Source organism: Mus musculus, chromosome 8 (assembly GCF_000001635.26).
Source record: "Mus musculus strain C57BL/6J chromosome 8, GRCm38.p6 C57BL/6J".
Taxonomy (NCBI): domain Eukaryota; kingdom Metazoa; phylum Chordata; class Mammalia; order Rodentia; family Muridae; genus Mus; species Mus musculus.
In genome coordinates, this window is record NC_000074.6 from 21,679,309 (window position 1) to 21,694,862 (window position 15,554).

The window sequence follows — 15,554 nt, forward strand, 5'->3', positions numbered from 1 at the left end:
GTAGTATTCCATTGTGTAAATGTACCACATTTTCTGTATCCATTCCTCTGTTGAGGGGCATCTGGGTTCTTTCCAGCTTCTGGCTATTATAAACAAGGCTGCTAGGAACATAGTGGAGCATGTGTTCTTCTTACCGGTTGGAACATCTTCTTGATATATGCCCAGGAGAGGTATTGCGGGATCCTCCGGTAGTACTATGTCCAGTTTTCTGAGGAACCACCAGACTGATTTCCAGAGTGGTTGTACAAGCTTGCAATCCCACCAACAATGGAGGAGTGTTCCCCTTTCTCCACATCCTCGCCAACATCTGCTGTCACCTGAGTTTTTGATCTTAGCCGTTCTGACTGGAGTGAAGTGGAATCTCAGTGTTGTTTTGATTTGCATTTCCCTGATGATTAAGGATGTTGAACATTTTTTCAGGTGTTTCTCTGACATTCGGTATTCCTCAGGTGAGAATTCTTTGTTCAGCTCTGAGCCCCATTTTTTAATGGGGTTATTTGATTTTCTGGAGTCCACCTTCTTGAGTTCTTTATATATATTGGATATTAGTCCCCTATGCTATTTGGGATAGGTAAACATCCTTTCCCAATCTATTGGTGGCCTTTTTGTCTTATTGACGGTGTCTTTTGCTTTGCAGAAGCTTTGCAATTTTATGAGGTCCCATTTATCGATTCTTGATCTTACAGCACAAGCCATTGCTGTTCTATTCAGGAATTTTTCCCCTGTACCCATATCTTCAAGGCTTTCCCCTACTTTCTCCTCTATAAGTTTCAGTGTCTCTGGTTTTATGTGGAGTTCCTTAATCCACTTAGATTTGACCTTAGTACAAGAAGATAGAAATGGATCAATTCATATTCTTCTACATGATAACCGCCAGTTGTGCCAGCACCATTTGTTGAAAATGCTGTCTTTTTTCCACTGGATGGTTTTACATCCCTTGTCAAAGATCAAGTGACCGTAGGTGTGTGGGTTCATCTCTGGGTCTTCAATTCTGTTCCATTGGTCTACTTGTCTGTCACTATACCAGTACCATGCAGTTTGATCACAATTGCTCTGTTGTACAGTTTTAGGTCCGGCATGGTGATTCCACCAGAGGTTCTTTTATCCTTGAGAAGAGTTTTTGCTATTCTCGTTTTTTTGTTATTCCAGATGAATCTGCCTATTGCCCTTTCTAATTCCTTGAAGAATTGAGTTGGAATTTTGATGGGGATTGCATTGAATCTGTAGATTGCTTTTGGCAAGATAGCCATTTTTACAATGTTGATCCTGCCAATCCATGAGCATGGGAGATCTTTCCATCTTCTGAGATCTTCTTTAATTTCTTTCTTTAGAGACTTGAAGTTCTTATCATACAGATCTTTCACTTCCTTAGTTAGAGTCACACCAAGGTATTTTTTATTATTTGTGACTATTGAGAGGGTGTTGTTTCCCTAATTTCTTTCTCAGCCTGTTTATCCTTTGTATACAGAAAGGCCATTGACTTGTGTGAGTTAATTTTATATCCAGCTACCTCTTTGAAGCTGTTTATCAGGCTTACGAGTTCTCTGGTGGAATTTTTAGGGTCATTTATATATACTATCATATCATCTGCAAAAAGTGATATTTTCACTTCTTCCTTTCCAATTTGTATCCCCTTGATCTCCTTTTGTTGTCTAATTGCTCTGGCTAGGACTTCAAGTACAATGTTGAATAGATAGGGCGAGAGTGGACAGCCTTGTCTAGTCCCTGATTTTAGTGGGATTGCTTCCAGCTTCTCACCATTTACTTTGATGTTGGCTATTGGTTTGCTGTAGATTGCTTGTATCATGTTTAGGTATGGGCCTTGAATTCCTGACCTTTCCAAGACTTTTATCATGAATGGGTGTTGGATTTTGTCAAATGGTTTCTCAGCATCTAACGAGATGATCATGTGGTTTTTGTCTTTGAGTTTGTTTATATACTGGATTACATTGATGGATTTCCATATATTAAACCATCCCTGCATCCCTGCGATGAAACCTACTTGGTCAGGATGGATGATTGTTTTGATGTGTTCTTGGATTCGGTTAGCAAGAACTTTATTGAGGATTTTTGCATCGATATTCATAATGGAAATTGATCTGAAGTTCTCTATCTTTGTTGGGTCTTTTTGTGGTTTAGGTATCAGAGTAATTGTGGCTTCATAGAATGAGTTGGGTAGAGTGCCTTCCGTTTCTAGTTTGTGGAATAGTTTGTGAAGAACTGGAATTAGGTCTTCTTTGAAGGTCTGATAGAACTCTGCACTAAACCCATCTGGTCCTGGGCTTTTTTTGGCTGGGAGACTATTAAAAACTGCTTCTAATTCTTTAGGGGATATGGGACTGTTTAGATGGTCAACTTGATCCTGACTCAACTTTGGTACCTGGTAATCTGTCCAGAAATGTGTCCATTTCGTCCAGGTTTTCCAGTTTTGTTGAGTATAGCCTTTTGTAGAAGGATCTGATGGTGTTTTGGATTTCTTCAGGATAAGTTGTTATGTCTCCCTTTTCATTTCTGATTTTGTTAATTAGCATTTTGTCCCTGTGCCCTCTAGTGAGCCTAGCTAAGGGTTTATCTATCTTGTTGATTTTCTCAAAGAACCAACTCCTCGTTTGGTTAATTCTTTGAATAGTTCTTCTTGTTTCCACTTGGTTGATTTCACCCCTGAGTTTGATTATTTCCTGCCTTCTACTCTGCTTGGGTGAATTTGCTTCCTTTTCTTCTAGACCTTTTAGGTGTGTTGTCAAGCTGCTAATGTGTGCTCTCTCTAGTTTCTTTTTGGAGGCACTCAGAGCTATGAGTTTTCCTCTTAGGAATGCTTTCATTGTGTCCCATAAGTTTGGGTATGTTGTGGCTTCATTTTCATTAAACTCCAAAAAGTCCTTAATTTCTTTCCTTATTCCTTCCTTGACCAAGGTATCATTGAGAAGAGTGTTGTTCAGTTTTCACTTGAATGTTGGCTTTCTATTATTAATTTTGTCATTGAAGATCAGCCTTAGTCCATGGTGATCTGATAGGATGCATGGGACATTTTCAATATTTTTGTATATGTTGAGGCTTGTTTTGTGACCAATTATGTGGTCAATTTTAGAGAAGGTACCATGAGGTGCTGAGAAGAAGGTATATCCTTTTGTTTTAGGATAAAATGTTCTGTAGATATCTGTTAGATCCATTTGTTTCATAACTTCTGTTAGTTTCACTGTGTCCCTGTTTAGTTTCTGTTTCCATGATCTGTCCATTGGTAAAAGTGGTGTGTTGAAGTCTCCCACTATTAATGTGTGAGGTGCAATGTGTGCTTTGAGCTTTACTAAAGTGTCTTTAATGAATGTGGCTGCCCTTGTATTTGTAGCATAGATATTCAGAATTGAGAGTTCCTCTTGGAGGATTTTACCTTTGATGAGTATGAAGTGCCCCTCCTTGTCTTTTTTGATGACTTTGGGTTGGAAGTCAATCTTATCAGATATTAGGATGGCTACTCCAGCTTTTTTCTTCATACCATTTGCTTGGAAAATTGTTTTCCAGCCTTTCATTCTGAGGTAGTGTCTATCTTTTTCTCTGAGATGAGTTTCCTGTAAGCAGCAAAATGTTGGGTCTTGTTTGTGTAGCCAGTTTGTTAGTCTATGTCTTTTTATTGGGGAGTTGAGACCATTGATATTAAGAGATATTAAGGAAAAGTAATAGTTGCTTCCTGTTATTTTTGTTGTTAAAGTTGGCATTCTGTTCTTGTGGCTGTCTTCTTTTAGTTTTGTTGAGGGATTATCTTCTTATTTTTTCTAGGGCATAGTTCCCATCCTTGTATTGGTTTTTTCCGTTATTATTCTTTGAAGGGCTGGATTCGTGGAGAGATAATGGTTGAATTTAGTTTTGTAGTGGAATACTTTGGTTTCTCCATCTATGGTAATTGAGAGTTTGGCTGGGTATAGTAGCCTGGGCTGGCATTTGTGTTCTCTTAGTGTCTGTATAACATCTGTCCAGGCTCTTCTGGCTTTCATAGTCTCTGGTGAAAAAATCTGGTGTAATTCTGATAGGCTTGCCTTTATATGTTACTTGACCTTTTTCCCTTACTGCTTTTAATATTCTATCTTTATTTAGTGCATTTGATGTTCTGATTATTATGTGTCAGGAGGAATTTCTTTTCTGGTCCAGTCTATTTGGAGTTCTGTAGGCTTCTTGTATGTTCATGGGCATCTCTTTCTTTAGATTTGGGAAGTTTTCTTCAATAATTTTGTTGAAGATGTTTGCTGGTCCTTTGAGTTGAAAATCTTCATTCTCATCCACTCTTATTATCCGTAGGTTTGGTCTTCTCATTGTGTCCTAGATTTCCTGGATGTTTTGAGTTAGGATCTTTTTGCATTTTCCATTTTCTTTGATTGTTGTGCCGATGTTCTCTATGGAATCTTCTGCACCTGAGATTCTCTCTTCCATCTCTTGTATTCTGTTGCTGATGCTGGCATCTATGGTTCCAGATTTCTTTCCTAGGGTTTCTATCTCCAGCGTTGCCTCACTTTGGGTTTTCTTTATTGTGTCTACTTCCCTTTTTAGGTCTAGTATGGTTTTGTTCATTTCCATCACCTGTTTGGTTGTCTTTTCCTGTTTTTCTATAAGGACTTCTACCTGTTTGGTTGTGTTTTCCTGTTTTTCTTTAAGGACTTGTAACTCTTTAGCAGTGTTCTCCTGTATTTCTTTAAGTGAGTTATTAAATTCCTTCTTTATGTCCTCTACCATCATCATGAGATATGCTTTTAAATCCAGGTCTACCTTTTCAGGTGTGTTAGGGTGCCCTGGACTGGGCAAAGTGGGCGTTCTGGGTTCTGATGATGGTGAGTGGTCTTGGTTTCTGTTAGTAGGATTCTTACGTTTACCTTTCGCCATCTGGCAATCTCTGGAGTTAGTTGTTATAGTTGTCTTTGTTTAGAGATTGTTCTTCTGTTGATTTTGTTACCCTCTATCAGCAGATGTGGAAGACTAGCTCTCTCCTCTGAGTTTCAGTGGTCAGAGCAGTCTCTGCAGGCAAGCTCTCCTCTTTCAGGCAAGGTGCATAGTTATCTGGTGTTTGGACCTCCTCCTGGCTGAAGATGAAGGCCCAAAACAGGATCTTTCCCAGAAGCTGTGTTGCTTTGGCCAGGAAGGTGGCCGGTTGTCTGGAGCCAAAGATGGCGCTGCCTCAGAAGCTCTGTTTTACACAATTTTTATTAGATATTTTCTTCATTCACATTTCACATGCTATTGTGAAATTCCCCTATACCCTACCCCTGCCCTGCCCCATGACCCACCCACTCCTGCTTCTTGGCCCTGGCTTTCCCCTGCACTTAGGCATATAAAGTTTGCAAGACCAAAGGGCCTCTCTTTCCTTTGATGGCCAACAAGGCCATCACCTGGTATATATGCTCCTAGAGGCACAGGCTCTGGGGGTACTGGTTAGTTTATATGGTTGTTTCTCCTATAGGGTTTCAGACCCCTTCAGTTAATTGGGTAATTTCTCTAGATCCTCCATTGGGGGCTCTGTGTTCCATCCAATAGATGACTGTGAGCATCCACTTCTATACTTGCCAGGCATTGGCAAAGCCTCACAAGAGACAGCTATATCAGAGTCCTGTCAGTAACATCTTGCTGCCATATGCAATAGAGTTTGCATTTGCTGGCTGATTATGAGATGGATCCCTGGGTGGGGCAGTCTCTGAATGGTCCATCCTTCCATTGCAGCTCCAAACTTTGTCTCTTTAACTCCTTCCATTCATGGGTGTTTTGTTCCCTATTCTAAGGAGCAATGAAGTGTCCACACTTTGGTCTTCCATCTTCTTGATTTTCATGTATTTTGCAAATTGTTTCTTGGGCATTCTAAGTTGCTGGGCTAATATGCACTTAACAGTGAGTTCATATCATGTGAGTACTTTTATGATTGGGTTACCTCACTCAGTATGATATCCTCCAGATCCATCCATTTACCTAAGAATTTCATAAATCAATTGTTTTTAATAGCTGAGTGGTACTCTGTTGTGAAAATGTACCACATTTTCTGTATCCATTCCTCTGTTGAGGGACATCTGAGTTCTTTCTAGCTTCTGGCTATTATACATAAGGCTGCTATGAACATAGTGGAGCATGTGTCCTTATTACCAGTTGGAACATCTTCTGGGTATATGCCTAGAAGTGGTATTGCTTGATCTTTGGGTATTACTATGTCCAATATTCTGAGGAGCCAGCAAACTGATTTCCAGAGTGTATGTACCAGCTTGCAAACCCAACAGCAATGGAGGAGTGTTCCTCTTTCTCCACATTCTTGCCAGCATCTGCTGTCACGTGAAGTTTTGATGATTAATGATGTTGAACATTTTTAAGGTGCTTTTCAGCCATTTGGTATTCCTCAGTTGAGAATACTTTGCTTAGCTCTGTACTCCATTCTTTAATGGTGTTGTTTGTATTGGATATTAGTCCCCTATCAGATATAGGTTTGGTAAAAATCCATCCCAACCTGTTGGTGGTCTTTTTGTCTTATTGACAGTGTCTTTTTTCTTACAAAACCTATGCAATTTCATGAGGTCCCCTTTAGTCGATTCACCTGCTATCAATATAGGTATCAATTAATAGAAGTCTGTGGCTCTAGGTAAAGACCATAAGAGATAGATATTATAATAGGTAATAATTAAATAATAGGTATTAATTAAATAAATATCTGTGGCTCCTGGTAGAGAAAACAAAAGATAGAAGGTATAAATAAATGCCTGTGGCTCCTGGTAGAGAACACCTCAAACAGGATGACTGCTCTAGGCAGAGAGCTTATTAATTATGAGAAATTTCATGTTCAGAATTAGATAGGAAATGTTAGTCAATGACTCCAAGTAGAGAGAGCAGTGATAATTACCTGCTATGAACAGGTATTAATTAATTAATAGAAGTCTGTGGCTCCAGGTAGAGAGCATAACAAATAGCTATTATAATGGGGGTTAATTTATGTCTGTGGTTCAAGGTAGAGAACACCCTAATAAGTCTTACAGGATACTCATATTCTGTCTAATATTGGCTCCACAGGAATTTTGGGTTTTATCCTGGTTTGACAAGCTGCTCCTTATAGGCAGATGTAGACAGGAAAGAGAAAAGAGGAAAGGAAAGAAGAAAGGAAAGAGGAAAGAAAAAAGCAAGGAAAGAGGCAAAGAAAGAGGCAAGGAAAGAGGCAAGGAAAGAGGAAAGGAAAGGAAAATAGAAGTGTGAATTTATTGTTTTTAAAATGGTATAATAAAGTCTGCAGGAGACTCATATTCTGTCTAATGAGGGCTGCATGGGAATTTTGAGTTTAAATCCTAACATGACAAATTAGAAAGGCCTAAATTTCTAAAATGTGTGTGATTTTGAGTGTTGTGGTTATTTTATTGTTCCTCTAGAACAGAGGGCAAGCTACAGGTTTTCCTGATTACCAGCTGAAGGATATCTGATTTGAGGAAAAATGTTTTGTCTTTGTGTTTTTGTAAATGATGATTAAGTTATTTATACCTTCCATAGTTATATGGATCAGATTTGATAGAGGGAGACCACCCATGAGAACTAGATTCCAGAGAATCAAACAAAAAGGTTATCTTAATGATACTAAAATTTCATTTGAGATTTATATATTACAGAATATAGAGTCTTGTTTAATTTCATCATCAGACATACTGAACTGACCTGCCTGAAAACCTGATGGCTTGGTTTTTCATCTGGATCCAGTCAGCACACAGACATCAGAGACTAATACAATCATTGGTGTGGCCTTCTTAAGGCCAACTAACTCCCTCATTTCCCTACCATTCCCCCTCCCTTCAAAAATATCTCGACACCCATATTCAGCTTCAAGAAGTTATGAAGAGTTGTCGCCCCAGTTCCCTAAGCTTTAGGGCTGGGAGTGGTTATTATAGGTTGTCTTTGGTACTGACAAATTTGAAGTACAGGGCTTAGACTAAGTCCTTCTATGGCTGTTATTATAAACAGATCTGAGATGTGTAAGCCTGTGAGTTAAGGGCCAAATAGGAAATTCATGACTCTGACTTTATCTTTAGACTGTTTTCAGATTTTTAATTAGTGACTGACAGTAGTTAACAGACAACAGTCAAGGTTACAATACATAGTTGGTTTTCAAAAACAGAAATCCACAGAATGTGACCTTTAATGTTATTAATTCATTTGTTGTTGAGACCAGTGTGCTCCTGACAGCCTTCTCTGTCTTGGATTCAAAGAAGAAACTGAGCATCTTTGAGTTACTCCAGTTGTGGCAAAACAGCCACTAAGCAAGAATTGCCTCATTTCATTTATTGACATAATATTGTCCAAAGAAAGGACACAATTACAGAAAAGGACAGCTGGATTCTGCCGAGACAGAGTAAACTAGTCCTTAATATTCCTGTTTCTCTAAGTCTTTCAGAGGACTGTGGCCAGTAGGCTGAAGATTGATGCTCCAACATATTGAAGTAAGGGACTGACCAGGTGATCAGAGGTCTCTATGGACTGGCTAAGTTTTGGAATCTGTTTTAGGTTTTCCTATATATTTTCAGTTATATATCAGTCATTCTTGGACTTCTGATGGGGTTGAAAAACTACATAGTCTCCTATCCAACCCAGGCTTTTTATTTTGAGAACAGTTTTCAGGGGATGGTTTTTAGATGGCAAGACATAGCCAGATACAGAATTATAAGTCTTTTAAGTAAGGATAAATGACAGAGGTTCTGTTTAATTAACAAACATGATGGACTGGGTGTTAGATCTCTTGTACTTTATAAATTACAAAATAGTAATAGTTATGTTCATTTATATCTGAGATAAAATAGTCTTTTAATTGGACAGAAAGGGGGAAATCTTGTGGATAGCCTTGCGGCTAATTTTATTTGATGTTAATTATGTTCTGCTGTAAATGGTTGTGAACCAGGAATGAGTCAAGGCTCAGGTGATTTCCTGTAAACCTGCTTCCCATCTTAATTTGTAAAATAAAGGAGAGCTAATGATAGGGCAAGTAAAAGGGAAGGTGGAGCAGATAGGGGGGAGAGAGACAGGAAGGAGAAAATGGAAGAGGAAGAGGAGCCAGACTAGGAGGAAAAAGAAAAGCAGAGCAAAAGCACATTGCCTGGAGAAACTGCAAGATCTAAGGGGTCTCATAAGCTGTGGAAGATGGTAAGATAGTGATAGATGTGCCAAATTTAGGTGCACAGCATGTTATAATATTAACTATGTTGTGTTTTCATTGGGGCATATTTGGGAGGAGATTTACCTCAACAGATCCTGGTAGTTTGGTTTTTTGTTTTTGTTTTTTTGTTGTTGTTGTTGTTGTTGTTGTTGTTGTTGTTGTTGTTGTTTTAATCTCCTAGAAAACCCACTGCCATGATGATGTTCACTCTGCTCACCACCCTTCTCCGGCTAACCCTGCACATGCAGGCAGGTTCTCCCCAAGGAAGTTCTGAGGAGGCTCCAGACCAGGAATAGTTGGTCAAGGAGGACCAGGATATTTCCACATCATTTGGAGGGGATAAATGCAGTACTCTCCAAGATGCAGGGGAGAGACCTCATTATGCTAGAGACATGGAATAGAGAGGAGTACAAATAATCTCTAAAATTGGGTCACCCAGGTTACTTTATTACTTCATTATTTTCCTCACTGAACAGCAAGAACAAAACAGATCAATTTCTTTCTGCAACGAATTGTTTGTGAAAAACATGAGAATTAATAAATAAATAAAGAGAATTAATAGATAGTGTTTTCTTCAAGATCTAAATGGTTAGTCTTGAACTATTTAACTGTGTCTATTATATTTTAGTTTGGAGATGTGTTTTTACATATTTAAGTAATGGCAGGTGCACAAAAACAAAAACAAACAAGTAGGGCTTAGTCTTTAGTTTTGTGCTTACCATGAATATTTATTTATATTGATCCTGATAACTCATGTTGCTGCAGTAATGATCAATAAGGAGAACCCATTTCACCCAGCACATATCTTGCCCAGACCTCTTCTGCCCTGCTGATTCAGGAACTAAGTACTTCATATGATGTCTATTCCCAGATATGAAGTCAGACTGGATCTGTGATTGTAGACTCACAGATTGTGGTTTTGGAGAATGGTTTTCTGGGGCCAACACTTACCAGGGCCACACCTTCCAACCCTGTTGCTGCTGAGCACTAGGAACAAGAAGATTATATTTGTCATATGACTTGAGATTTTGAAAAGCACTGTTATTTGTCAGGTGTTATGCTCTAGACCTCCCTCTTCCTTTCTATGCAAATAAAGTTTTTACAGCAATTCTCTCTGTGTGTGCTTGATTATTGTCCCAAGCAAGACTCTGAGAACCAAGTAACAGAATGCTAGAAATACTTGGCACTCAGGAGGCAGAGGCAAGCAGATTTCTGAGTTCAAGGCCAGCCTGATCTACAAAGTGAGTTCCAGGACAGCCAGGACTATACAGAGAAACCCTGTCTGGAAAAACCAAAACACATAAAAAACTTATCTTTGGCCTGTAGGAGTGTCAAGGTTATCATTCTCACACAGGATCCTGATGCATAATACGAAAGGCCAATGCTGTTGCAAGTATCCTAATCTATCACTTTATAACACAGCCCATTTAGATCTGAACCACTATCAAAGCCATCAGCCGTGTGGGAGGTAGGCAACATGGTTATCTTCACTTTTACATTGTCACAATGACCTAACATTTTAGAGAAACCTATCTCAACATTCTAAATATTAGGATTTGACAAGCAGGGCAGGACAAGATCATATGTCTGGCTTTGAATTTCTATAAGTGTGTCAGCTCTAAAAACAATACTGTAAGAAGTATTAAGTAGAAAGGCACCAAATAAGAAGTATGATGGTTTGTATATGCTCAGTCCAGGGAGTGGCACTTTAGGGAAGTGTGGGCTTGTTGGAGTAGGTGTGTCACTGTGGGTTCTGGCCTTAAGACCCTCATCCAACCTGTCTGGAAGTCAATATTCTGCTAGCAGCCTCAGATGAAGCTGTACAACTCTGAGATCATCCTCTGCATGGCCAGCCTGAATATTGCCATGTCCCTGACTTGATGGCCTGTAAGCCAACCACAGTCAAATGTTGTCCTTATGGCAACATTTGAGAGAGAGTTTCCTTGGTGTGTCTATTCAGAACAGTCAAAGTCTCTAAGACAAGAAGCAAAGCAGGAAGTCTCAACAAGATATATACAACATGTGAAGAAGTATCTGTACATATTTGTGGAAGCTGGATTTGATATATAGAGGTGTGACTTTAAACACACACACACACACACACACAAACACATACCATGTGCTCAGGTATTCAGATATATCTTCAGAGATCTACGTGTAGGTACCTTAAGATACCTTTATCTACCTTTCTCAACTGATGATGAGCTGTTAGAAAATGTGACTTATGTTACTTATATGACCAGATATCCTGTGACACAGAGATACAGCAAGAGTGATCAAGACCCAGAGAGAGTATCCTCAGTCACTATACCAGCTCATGCCACCCGTACAGGTGCCTGAAACCTGAACCAAACATAGTGGCCTGCAGAGGGACCTGGAAACCCTAAGCTTCCAGTTCTTAGCAACCACCCACCAAATTCAACAGGCATATATGAGGATGCTTCTATGTTAATTCCTCACCCCCTTAAGACACTTTAAGGTCCTAGTTTAACTCTAGTAATAGCAGAAGAGATTTCCAAGTCTTCCAAATTCCAAAGTGCTAACAAAGGGTTGTGGTGGCTTTGATGAGCTCAAATTCTCACTGATGTGCAAAAGATCTATTAATGCGTAGATCCCAGCCTCTTTTACAAGGTCTTTTTTGCTTTTCTTGGAATGCGGGCTTTGGAACAAGTGTAGTAATATTTAGAGCTCAGTAGACTGGAGCCTGTTGCCCAACCCTACTGGACTGAGTCCTCTGAAGACTCTCTGTAAAAAGACAAACCTTTAGCACAGCCATGCCACCTGATGGTCAGTGCAGGGTATCTGTCCACTTCTCTGTGGAGCTTGCCCTCCTTTCCTGGAACGCTCTGGACTCTTAATCAGAGTGTCATGCGGAAAGTTTTTTTGATGTGAAAATACATGGGAGCAGCTGAGCAAAATGTGCAAACACCCCTGGGTCTCAACAGCTTACATTTCATGCAAGGCTAGACAAGGCTGCCCACTTTCTCCCTACCTATTCAATATAGTACTTGATATTCTAGCCACAGCAATTAGACAACAAAACGAGATCAAGGAATTCAAACTGGAAAGAAAGAAGTCAAAAATCACTATTTGCAGATGATATGATAATATATACAAGTGACCACTGTCTTTTTTCCACTGGATGGTTTTTACTCCCTTGTCAAAGATCAAGTGACCATAGGTTTGTGGGTTCATTTCTGAGTCTTCAATTCTATTCCATTGGTCTACTTGTCTGTAACTATACAAGTACCATGCAGCTTTTATCACAATTTGTCTGTAGTACAGCTTTATGTCAGGCATGGTGATTCCACCAGAGGTTCTTTTATCCTTGAGAAGATTTTTTGCTATCCTAGGTTTTTTGTTATTCCAGATGAATTTGCAGATTGCCCTTTCTAATTTGTTGAAGAATTGAGTTGGAATTTTGATGGGGATTGCATTGAATCTGTAGATTGCTTTTGGCAAGATAGTCATTTTTACTATATTGATCCTGCCAATCCATGAGCATGGGAGGTCATTCCATCTTCTGAGATCTTCTTTAAGTTCTTTCTTCAGAGACTTGAAGTTCTTGTCATACAGATCTTTCACTTCCTTAGTTAGAGTCACGCCAAGGTATTTTATATTATTTGTGAATATTAAGAAGGGTGTTGTTTCCCTAATTTCTTTCTTAGCATGTTTATTCTTTGTGTAGAGAAGGGCCATTGACTTGTTTGATTTAATTTTACATCCAGCTACTTCACCGAAGCTGTTTATCAGGTTTAGGAGTTTTGTGGTGGGATTTTTAGGGTCACTTATATATACTATCATATCATCTGCATAAAGTGATATTTTGACTTCTTCTTTTCTAATTTGTATACCCTTGATCTCCTTTTGTTGTCTAATTGCTCTGGCTAGGACTTCAAGTACAATGTTGAATAGGTAGGGAGAGAGTGGGCAGCCTTGTCTAGTCCTCGATTTTAGTGGGATTGCTTCCAGCTTCTCACCATTTATTTTGATGTTGGCTACTGGTTTGCTGTAGATTGCTTTTATCATGTTTAGGTATGGGCCTTGAATTTATGATCTTTCCAAGACTTTTATCATGAATGGGTGTTGGATTTTGTGAAATGCTTTCTCTGCATCTGATGAGATGATCATGTGGTTTTTGTCTTTGAGTTTGTTTATATACAGGATTACGTTGATATATTTCCATATATTGAATCATCCCTGCATCCCTGGGATGAAACCTCCTTGGTCAGGATGGATGATTGTTTTCATTTGTTCTTGGATTTCATTAGCGCGAACTTTATTGACAAATTTTGCATCTATATTCATAAGGGAATTTGTTCTGAAGTTCTCTTACTTTGTTGGGTCTTTTTGTGGTTTAGGTATCAGAGTAATTGTGGCATCATTGAATGAGTTGGGTAGAGTACCTTCTGTTTCTATTTTGTGGAATAGTTTGTGAAGAACTGGGATTAGATCTTCTCTGAAGGTCTGATAGAACTCTGCACTAAACCCATCTGATCCTGGGCTTTTTTGGTTGGCAGACTATTAATGACTGCTTCTATTTCTTTAGGGGATATAGGGCTGTTTAGATAATTAATCTGATCTTGATTTAACTTTGGTACCTGGTATCTGTCTAGAAACTTGTCCATTTCATCCAGGTTCTCCAGTTTTGTTGAGTATAGCCTTTTGTAGAAGGATCTGATGGTGTTTTGGATTTCTTCAGGGACTGTTGTTATGCCTCCCTTTTCATTTCTGATTTTTTAAAATTAGGATGCTTTCCCTGTGCCCTCAGGTGAGTCTGGCTAAGGGTTTATCTATCTTATTGATTTTCTAAGAGAACCAGCTCCTCCTTTGGTTGATTCTTTGAATATTCCTTCTTGTTTCCACTTGGTTGGTTTTGCCACTGAGTTTGATTATTTCCTCCGGTCTAATCCTCTTGGGTCAATTTGCTTCCTTTTGTTCTAGAGCTTTTAGGTGTGTTGTCAAGCTGCTAATGTGTGCTTTCTCTAGTTTCTTTTTGGAGGCACTCAGAGCTATGAGTTTTCCTCTTAGAAATCCTTTCATTGTGTCCCTTAAGTTTGGGTATGTTGTGGCTTCATTTTCATTAAACTCCAAAAAGTCCTTAATTTTTTTCTTTATTCCTTCCTTGAGCAAGGTATCATTGAGAAGAGTGTTGTTCATTTTCCACATGAATGTTGGCTTTCTATTATTTAGTCCATGGTGATCTGATGGGATGCATGGGAAAATTTCAATATTTTTGCATATGTTGAGGCTTGTTTTGTGACCAATTATGTGGTCAGTTTTGGAGAATGTTCCATGAGGTGCTGAGAAGAAGGTATATCCTTTTGTTTTAGGATAAAATGTTCTGTAGATATCTGTTAGATCCATTTGTTTCATAACTTCTGTTAGTTTCACTGTGTCCCTGATTAGTTTCTGTTTCCAGGATCTGTCCATTGGTAAAAGTGGTGTGTTGAAGTCTCCCACTATTAATGTGTGAGGTGCAATGTGTGCTTTGAGCTTTACTAAAGTTTCTTTAATAATTGTGGCTGCCCTTGTATTTTGAGCATAGATGAAGGCCCAAAACAGGACCTGTCCTAGAAGTTGTGCTGCTTCGGCCTGTCACCGAAGCTGTTAGCTTCTGTAGTCCACACTCTGACCTGCACAGACTAGCCTCAAATGGATCTGGGAACCAAGATGGCTCCCCTAGGTGCTCCTCAAAGCCCTCCCAGGCCAGGCAGACACCTCTAGTCTGGCAGGGAAGCTGCTGGGTTGTCTGGAGCCCGAAAAGGGGGCTGCCTCAGAAGCTCTGTTGCTCCCACCTGTCCCAGAAGCTATTAGCTTCTGTAGTCCACACTCTCACCTGTGCAGACTAGTCTCGGTGGAGTCCTGGAACCAAGATGTCTCCCGCCAATGCTCAGGCAAAGCCCCAGTACTCATTTTCTGAAAGTAAAAACATTGCAGAATCTGAAACATGTGGAATGACACCTAGCTTGAGGGTCCCAAGTATGGAGATGCTCCTGGACCAAACTATTGTGCCATGTGTTCAGACACTTTGGCTTCTACAGAACAACTCACTCTAGCTGCATTCTTACAAACTCTGTCTCTTAAACTCAATTCACTGTGCCACAATGAGGCCATCTTGCTTTCTCTATAATGGCCTCAAGTAGGGGATTCACATTGTGACCACTCATGAGGATGATTGATAATACCTGAATCATGAAAAGAACTGACTCTCCAGTCTACCTGATCAAGGTCGAATCCAGATGTTCTGAGAAGTACAGGCTTCAAGTCCAGAATATAAAAATCCTTTGTTCCTTGAGCTTATTAAATTAGGCAGTGCCCAGCTGTTTCTTCTCTTACAAATGAGAGGTAAATACTCAAGCAGATGGGAAATGGGAGAAGATTGCAGGGCCTCTTCATGATTATCGGT